The sequence below is a fragment of the Anomaloglossus baeobatrachus genome, chromosome 1 (genome assembly GCF_048569485.1).
Source record: "Anomaloglossus baeobatrachus isolate aAnoBae1 chromosome 1, aAnoBae1.hap1, whole genome shotgun sequence".
NCBI classification, from domain to species: domain Eukaryota; kingdom Metazoa; phylum Chordata; class Amphibia; order Anura; family Aromobatidae; genus Anomaloglossus; species Anomaloglossus baeobatrachus.
In genome coordinates, this window is record NC_134353.1 from 354,666,034 (window position 1) to 354,675,980 (window position 9,947).

General features: G+C 47.0%; 1 protein-coding gene across 1 annotated transcript in view; it reads right to left on the bottom strand.

Moving 5' to 3' along the window:
• BMP2K (BMP2 inducible kinase) overlaps nucleotides 1–9,947 on the bottom strand; it is a 276,469-nt gene that overhangs the window by 139,227 nt on the left and 127,295 nt on the right.

Consider the following 9,947-nt stretch of genomic DNA (forward strand, 5'->3'; position numbering starts at 1 on the left):
ATCCGCATAGCACGCACGTGACATATGGAATACCAAACAGTTTTCACTTGTCCAACTTTTCGGTATGAAAATGGGACCAAGTTATTATAAGCAGATGTGAGATAACCCTTAGTCTGTAACTGGCCTGACCTGACAGATACTCTATGGGCGGTCAGGAGGTAGTTAAAAACGCCTGAGGAATTTAAGATTGTGTTTATTATGATCCAATCATCCTCACAGTCTTCTAAGATGCCAACAGCTTAGATATACTGAGTGGATTTGTCATTTCAGAAACAGTTCATCAGTCAAGATTTTAAAGGCTGGTTCACACTTTAATATCTCTGGCTGTCGTGCTGGCTCTCATCTAACACACCTACATAAAAATGCAAAGCAGCGACGTGTAGTTTAGAGCGATAGGGATTTCAATAAAGGACTCTTACAAAAAGATTTCATTTTAAAGGTGCATTTTACGTGGTGTGAAAGCTTTATATGTGCCAGGCTATGGATGAGACCTGCATAATAAGCATTCAGTGTTCAGCTCACAGACGTAAAATGATTGTCCATCAAACGTACCTACAAAAGCAAAAATATTGGAAGTACTGTATGAATGCAAGCTAATGGTGAACATAAAACATCTATTCTTCACTTACAGACCAGACAACTGCTTGGTTTCCATATACTATGGAATAGGAAATTAAAGGCTTTTCATTGTTTAACGTAAACTCAATAACCATAAAAAAAAAATAGTTAGGTCTCTATGTAACCTCACTCTTGTCAGTCAATGCCGCCTAACTTTTTAGTAGTCGTAGCGGGAAGAATTCCTGAGGATGGCAAGTCTGAGTAAGGCCAGTTTCAGACATATCCGATATTCATGGTTCAAGTGTGCAACACAATATACAGACCAGGCTACGTGTCTTCTGACCCAAAACGCAAAAGCTTTGCAGTAATATAAGAAGCTACTGAAGTCAGTTCAGGAGAACTGTGGCCAGTTTGTGCTAGGACTGGAAGGCTGACCTCTCACGAGTGTGTAACATGGACAAGGCCTATCTGATGTTTTATCGGACAGCACTAGGACCAATGTTATACTAGAGGGTACTGCCAATGTCTTTCAGGTTCGCTTGTAGGGAACTTCGGTACGGATTACGTCGGACTTTTTTTGCAAAAAATTGTAATAAATTGGTGAATGAGGGATGTAGTCAGGGGGTGTTTGTCCAAATAAATTTTTCTTTTTTCAACTACTGGATTAGTAATGGGGTTGTCTTCTAGACACTCACCCATTACTAATACCAGGGCTTGATACCAGCTGGCAATTCACAGCTGTATCAACCCCATATATTACCCCATTTGCCACCACACCAGGGAAACGGGATGAGTTGAGGCAAAGCACGAAGCTGCCTGCTTCATCTTAGGTGGCTAACAAAAGTAAGCAGGACCCCACGTCATGTTTTTTTAAAAAAAAAATAATTTGTGACTAAATACAAGGCTAAACACCCTTTAGCGCCTAAAGAAAGACACTAAAGGGTGCAAGCTTACAAAATGCTGTGGTGTGGGACATTATGTATGTGTTACATATCTATCTCTCTAACTATCTATTCATCTATCTGGCTTTTGAAAGGATGTAAAACTGCATGTTAAAAACGCATGTGACAAGAACATCACACGAACGTCACTTGGATGACATGGACATCACACGGAAGACACATGGACATCACACGGACACTAGGTAAGGGAGAAAAAAACGCATTCGCATGACATACGAAATGATACTCCATGACATTCAAATCAAACTCCAATCAGCGTTCAGAGTGGCATCAACAAAATTGATCCGATTCTCTCGAATGAGAAAACATAGGCTTGTGTGACCCCAGCCTTCATGTTGTAAGGCAGCCTGAATAGATACAGATTCCATATCAGAAATCCTTTTAGCCAGATCAGAGAATGGCAACTAAAATCATCTAGTTCTGGGGGACCCAATCCATGTATTACATATCTCTGGGCAAGGAAATGCCTTGAAAGAGCTCCTCAGTTTGAAGATTAGTGGGACTTTTGTAATATGATTCCTACTGATCAACAAATGATGGCACATCAATGGGATCTGCCTACCCTTGTAATTGCAGGTAAACCCTTAATACACAAGTTAAGGTAAGTGCACAAGGCATCATTTACGTGCTGGCATACCGTTTTTTTCTACAAAGGGCACTAATAAAGCATAATGGGGTTATATGTGAGGCTTTACAGTTCGGGGACCGTGCATTTAAAACTCACTAGGGCTCCATCTACACGAGGAAGCATAATCTATCTGGTACTCTAATTCCCTTCTCCTAGTGCTAGAATAATATATAATGCATATAATACACACACACACACACACACACACACACACACACACACACACACACACACACACACAGAGTTGTGCTCTAAAAAGTTTACATACCTTGGCAGTTCTTTTTGCTTTCTTGGCCTTTTTTCAAAGAATTTGAATGATAACACAAAATCTTTTTTTACACTCATGGTTAATGGTTGGGTGAAGCCATTTATTGTCAAACTACTGCATTTTCTCTTTTTAAATCATAATGACAACCAAAAACATCCCTGATCAAAAGTTCACATACCCTGATGATTTTGGCCTCCTAACATGTACAGAAGTTGACACAAATGGGTTTGAATGGCTAATAAAGGTAACATCCTCACCTGAGACCTGTTTGCTTGTAATCAGTGTGTGTATATAAAAGCTGAGTGAGTTTCTGGGATCCGGACAGACTCTTGCATCTTTCATCCAGTTACTGACATTTCTGGATTGTGAGTCATGGGGAAAGCAAAAGAATTGTCAATGGATCTATGGGAAAAGATAGTTGAACTGTATAAAACAGGAAAGGGATACAAAAAGTCATCCAAGGAATTGATGATGCCAGCCAGCAGTGTTCAAACTGTGATTAACAAATGGAAACTCAGGGGCTCTGTAAAAACCAAACCACAATCAGGTAGACCAACAAAAATTTCAGTCACAACTGCCAGGAAAATTGTTCGGGATGCAAAGAAAAATCCACTAATTATATCAGCTGAAATACAGGACTCACAGAAAACTAGTGGTGTAGCTGTTCCAAGATGCACAATAAGAAGGCACTTAAAAAAAATATGGGCTGCATGGTCGATCGCCAGAGGAAAGCCATTACTGCGCAAATGCTACAAAGTATCTCACCTACAATACGCCAAACAGCACAGAGACAAGCCTCCAAACTTCTGGAACAAGGTAACCTGGAGTGATGAGACCAAATTCAAATGTTTTGGCCACAATCATAAACGTTACATTTGGAGAGGTGTCAACAAGGCCTATGATAAAAGGAACACTATTCCTATTGTAAAGCACGGAGGTGGATCGCTGATGATGTGGGGATGTGTGAGCTACAAAGGCACAGGAAACTTGGTCAAAGTTGAAGGAAAGGTGAATGCAACACATTATCAGCAAATACTGGAGGCAAATGTACACTCATCGGCCCAGAAGCTGTGCATGGGATGTACTTGGACGTTGCAACATGACAACGATCAAAAACACAAAGGCCAAGTCGACCTGTCATTGGCTACAGCAGAACAAAGTGAAGGTTCTGGAGTGGCTATCTCAGCCTCCTGACCTCAATATCATTGAGCTACTCTGGGGAGAACTCAAGCTTGCAGTTCATACAAGAAATCCCAGGAGTTTACAGTAGCTGAAAGCTTTTGGACAAGAAGAATGGGCAGCTTTACATCTGAGAAAATAAAGAGCCTCATCCACAACTACTACATAAGACTTCAAGCTGTCACTGATCTTAGAGGGGGCAATACATGGTATTAAGAACTGGGGTATGTGAACTTTTGATCAGGGTCATTTGGATGTGTTTGGTTGTCATTATGATTTAAAAAGAGAAAAAACACAGTAGTTTTACAACAAATGGATTCACCGAAACCACTAACCATGAGTGGAAAAAAAGATTTTGTGTTATCATTCATATTCTTTGAATAAATTATATATACTTTATATTATATATATATATACACACATATATACACACACACACATACATACATACAAACATACAGGGCTGCCACTAGGAATTTCAGGGCCCCATACTGGCAAAAGTTCGGGGCCCCATTGAGGCTCCACCTCCACCCCAGCTCCGCCTCCACCCCGCAAATCTTCCACAGTCCCACCGCCACTCTTGGAAAACTTCACTTCTTCACTACAACCTCACCAATCACACATTAACCCTTCACATGGAACACCGTGTCACACACGCAGCCTTCAGATTTTGTTTTGGCCAAAAGATTTTTTTAAGCTTGCCACCATGACAGGGTGGACTCTCTTGGCCGGGCCCTACTCTACTCTAACTTTTTTTTTTTTCTTTTTAAATCTAACTTCTTTGGTATATATTTATTTTTGGTATATCTATTTTTTTTTTCTTTAAGGGCATGTGTCACATACAGTTTTTAAAGTAATTGAAACCAAATTGTGATAATGCAGACTTGTGGATTTAGACCTGACAACCCCTTCAAAGGGAATCTGTCACCAGGTTTTTAACACCTAATCTGAGCGCAGCATAACATAGCGGAAGAGATCCTGATTCCAGCGATTGTCACTTATTGGGCTGCTTAGTATAGTTTTGATAACATCACTGGTTAATCAGCAGGAGATTATTATTACAGGGCTACTCATCATGTTGCAGGTAGTCCAGCATATTCATGAGCTCTGTATAATTGCTAGATCTGCAGCAGAGAAAACATTGATTTTATCACAATGAAAGCAAACAGCCCAGTAAGTGACACCGCTGGAATCAGGATATCTGTTTCTACTTTATGCTGCTCTCAGATGGGGGAGCAAAAACCCCTGCTGACAGATTCCCTATAAGGCTCTTTCAGCAGATAGATAGAATCATAGATAGATAGATGGATATGTGGCACCCCTGTGGCTTCAGTCACCACAGGGTACTGCATCTCACTTAAGGTGCAGTACTCATCCTGGATCCAGAGGAGGTCGGTACCAGTTCCGCAACACAAACTCATATACACAACCAGCCTAGGGTCGGGTCTTAAGCTAGTCACCAAACATGGGGGGCAGCCACCTACTAGTGACAGGGAACCGGGGGAGGAGCAGCCACCAGGGGGAGTTAGGAGCTTACACAACAGTTAGAGTGTTCTCCAGCAGGAGAGAACAGGAGCGGGACCGGTGCGGTTCAGGGTGCAGAGCATTAGGGTGGAACAGACTTCGCCTTGTATCACCAGAATCTGCAGGACAGGGGGATTGCAAGTCCCTCTGACCACCACGAGATCCCGGAGCACAGTGCCACATAGGGTCCGGAGTTGGGATTTGATTATAGTCAAGCCCCACAGCGGCCCCGCGTCACCTACAAATGGGACAGGAGCCAACACTACACAAACCGGGGTCCCCAAGCAGCATCAGGCCACGGGGATGCATCTGTAAAGGCGCAAGAAGGGAGGGCCCATCGGCCACCGTACCGGTTCTAACCTCCAACGGATCTGGGATCGGCTTCGGCCCATCACGGCTGGAACCACAGCAGCTGATTCAGCCTTTTGATTGCCGTCGCCTCGTGCTTCGGCGCCAACGGCCACTACTCTTCTCATCCTCCTCCCCGGGGCCCCGCTCCACGAAGGACAGCGACAGCAGCGGCGGCTAATCCCTGGCCACGTACCACAGGTGGCGTCACAAGACTATCATCCTCATCATTCCCCCACCATCATCCAAATCCCCTTTTATTGTACACCTTCGGGGCCACGAAGCCGGGCAGGGCCGCCTGTGACATTCACCTGACCCGACATCACCGGCCCGGCGACGAGTAACATTTAACCCCTGCCCCGTGGGTGCTACATATAGATGAGAGACGGATAGCCAGAGGGACGGATGGACAGAGGGATGGATGGCCAGAGGGATGGATGGCCAGAGGGACGGCTGGCCAGAGGGACGGATAGATGGTGGGGGGGGATCACAGCAGGCGGGGGGATCACAGCAGGTGGGGGGATCACAGCAGGTGGGGGTCACAGCAGGTGGGGGGGTCACAGCAGGTGGGGGCGGGGGGTCACAGCAGGTGGGGGTCACAGCAGGTGGGGGGTCACAGCAGATGGGGGTCACAGCAGATGGGGGTGGGGTCACAGCAGGTGGGGGTGGGGTCACAGCAGGTGGGGGATCACAGCAGGTGGGGAGATCACAGCAGATGGAGGAAGGTGAGAGGTGGGAGAGGGGGCAGCGGCTGATGGGGGAGGCGATGGCAGATGGAGGGGAGGCAGCAGATTGGTTCAGTGACAGTGGGTCAGGGGCAGTGACTGCTGCAGCTGGACTTTGATGGGTGGGGGACTGAGGCAATGGCGGCGGCTGAAAGGACACAGTGTATATAACTTACCGATCACTCTCCTCACCTTCCACAGACGCCGGAGTGAAGGTGAGGGGAGTGGTCTCCGGCCCCAGATCCACGGTGATTGGAGAGATCGGTCGCAAGGCCGGTCTCTCCAATCAGAGCTGGGGGCGGGTGAACCTGGGGTCACCCAGCTCCAGCCAATGATCGGTGCTACAGCTGCACTTATGATGGCTGGATTTCAATGTTTCAGACATTTTCAATGGCTAAAACATTACAGTGGCTGTGATTGGCTGAGCGGCGTTCGTCAGCCAATCATAGCCTCCTTAGGTCCGGGGAGGAGACACCACCCCTCCTGAGGTCAGGCAGAGGTCCCCTCCACCCCGAATCTAAGGTATTTGCGGCAATCGCCACTGGGGCCACGATCTCGCCATGACGTACTGGGTACGACATGGGTCCTTAAGTAACAGGGAGCCATGACATACCCAGTACATCATAGGTCGCTAAGGGGTTAACATGTGTTCAGGCTCTAGGGGCCCGCTCCCGCTTGGGGCCCCTGTGCGACTGCAGGTGCTGTTAGTGCAACGTCCCCACCCCCTGCCCATGGGGCCCGGTGAGCAGAGAAATGAATGGGGAGGGGCCCGGGCTGTCAGGGTGTCCGGGTACCCCACTCCTGCCTACTGCTCACCGGGCCCCGCCTCCTGCTCACTGCACGGCCAGCCCACCCTGTGAAATGTACTGTCAATGCCCCCTGCCCCTGGGGCCCGGTGAGCAGAGGAATGAAAGGGGAGGGGCCTGTCAGCATGTTCGGGCCCCCCCCACCTGCCTGCTGCTCTCCGGGCCCAGTACAGGAGTCCCAGTAGTAATGCCCTGATAGCGGCCCTGCATACATACACACACACATTATATATATATATATATATATATATATACTAGAAGGTGGCCCGATTCTAACGCATCGGGTATTCTAGAATTTATTGTGCAGTTAATGTATGATTTTTGTTATATATATATATATATATATATATATATATATATATATATGTATAGATGTTGTTGTGTGTAGTTGCCAGTGTTTGTGTAGGGCGCTGTAAATGTTCTGGGTGTTGTCTGGGTGTGGGGGTGTGTGAGAGCGGTGTTGTTTGTGTGTTGCATTGTGTGTGTTGCGTTGTTTGTGGAGCGCTGTGTGTGGTGCTGTGTGTGTTGCGCGGTTTGTGTGGGTGTGGGGTGCGTGCGTGTGTTTTGGGGGGAGGTATGTTTTGTGCAATGTGTGTGTGTTGCGCGGTATGTGCGTATATTTGTGTATGCCGCGGTGTTTGTGTGTTGGGTGTTGTGATCGTGCTCTATCCTCCATGCTGCGCACCCCCCATCGTGCTCCATCCCCCATGCTATAATAGTCCTCCTATTATACTCAGAGAGGAGTATAATAGGAGGACTATAATAGGAGGAGTAGTCCTGGGGAAAGAGGAGTATAATGGGAGGAGTAGTCCTGGGGGAGTATAATAGGAGGAGTAGTCCTGGGGGGAGAGGAGTATAATAGGAGGAGTAGTCCTGGAGAAAGAGGAGTATAATGGGAGGAGTAGTCCTGGGGGAGTATAATAGGAGAAGTAGTCCTGGGGGGAGAGGAGTATAATAAGAGTAGTCCTGGGGGGGAGGTGTATAATAGGAGGAGTAGTCCTGGGGGGAGAGGAGTATAATAGGAGGAGTAGTCCTGGGGAAAGAGGAGTATAATGGGAGGAGTAGTCCTGGGGAAAGAGGAGTATAATGGGAGGAGTAATCCTGGGGAAAGAGGAGTATAATAGGAGGAGTAGTCCTGGGGAAAGAGGAGTATAATGGGAGGAGTAGTCCTGGGGAAAGAGGAGTATAATAGGAGGAGTAGTCCTGGGGAAAGAGGAGTAAAAGGGGAATAGTAGTCCTGGGGAAAGAGGACTATAATGGGAGTAGTAGTCCTGGGGAAAGAGGAGTATAATGGGAGGAGTAGTCCTGGGGGGAGAGGAGTATAATAGGAGGAATAGTCCTGGGGAAAGAGGAGTATAATGGGAGGAGTAGTCCTGGGGAAAGAGGAGTATAATAGGAGGAGTAGTCCTGGGGAAAGAGGAGTATAAGGGGAGTAGTAGTCCTGGGGAAAGAGGAGTATAATGGGAGTAGTAGTCCTGGGGAAAGAGGAGTATAATGGGAGGAGTAGTCCTGGGGAAAGAGGAGTATAATGGGAGGAGTAGTCCTGGGGAAAGAGGAGTATAATAGGAGGAGTAGTCCTGGGGGGAGGTGTATAGGTGCCCAACATGTGCCGGGGCGGGGCCGAGCGTGCCAACGTGTGCCAGGGCGGGGCCGAGCAGGCGAGGCCTCAGCGTATGCCGGCTCCCTGCACATGTGTACCGGGAGTCGGTGTACGCTGGTAACCATAATACACATCGGGTAACTAAGGGAAGCGCTTCCTATAGTTACCCGATGTGTATCATGGTTACCAGCGTACACCGGCTCCGTCACGATCCCAGCATCGCAAGGTTATGTCTGGGCTGGCCAATCCATACAGAGGGCGGGGCCAGGTCTAGGCAAGCGGCCAATCCGTGTGGGGGGCGGGGCCAGGCCGAGCCCAGCGGACAATCCGACGGTTGTCACTGTAACGACACTGTCACTGTAACGACACAATTTTGGAGCAAGACAGACAGACAGACAGACAGACAGAATAAGGCAATTATATATATAGATATATAGATATATATATTTACAATGAGACCCGTAAAAAGTGATCTGTAGGTAACAGGAGGTGTGGCCAGTGGAAAAATTGGAACATTTCCGAATTTTTACAAAATACATTTAAAGGGAACCTGTCACGTACAATATGCGTTCTGATCTATCAGCAGATGCATGTGTGAGCTATATCCCTGTGTTGTAAAATTGTGTAATATGAAAGTAATAAAAAACATTTTATTACTTACATATTTCCTATGTAAATAGCAGAGCTCGTCGCCCCATGGGCGTCACATTGCCCTGTGGGCGTGTGCATACTTTCCATGGTATCACGCCCCTGTGGGCGTGATATCATGGATTGACATGTGCGGCATCCCTCGTCGCTCCTTCAGAATCCCGCGCGTGCACACTTACCATTCCCGCAGCCTTTTCTCGGTGTTCACTCTCCGGCTTCAGACGCCCACTGCGCATGATCAGATTCTTCGGATCATGCATAGAGCGCGTCTGAAACTGACAACGAGCACCCGGAAAAGGCTGCGGGAATGGTAAGTGCACACGCGCGGGATTCTGAAGGAGCGACGGGGGACGTCGCACATGTGAATCCATAGTAAAGTATGCAAACGCCCACAGGGATGACTAGGGAGGTGTAATTAGGGCATCTGCTGATAGGTCAGAACGCACATTGTATGTGACAGGTTCCCTTTAACATGCTCTGCACAAAAGGTCATAGTCTGATAACAGATTCACTTTAATTTTGCCCCAGCATGTGTATATGTGTTTGAGGGAGGGAAAGAAAACTGCAGTAAATCGCCCCATGCACAAAGCTGGGGTGATATAATATATAGCTAATATAACACTAATATAATGAATAACATTCCGCTAAGATGCGTACAAATATATTTTTTTATATTCTACAATAAACTAGTAGTTGGTGCT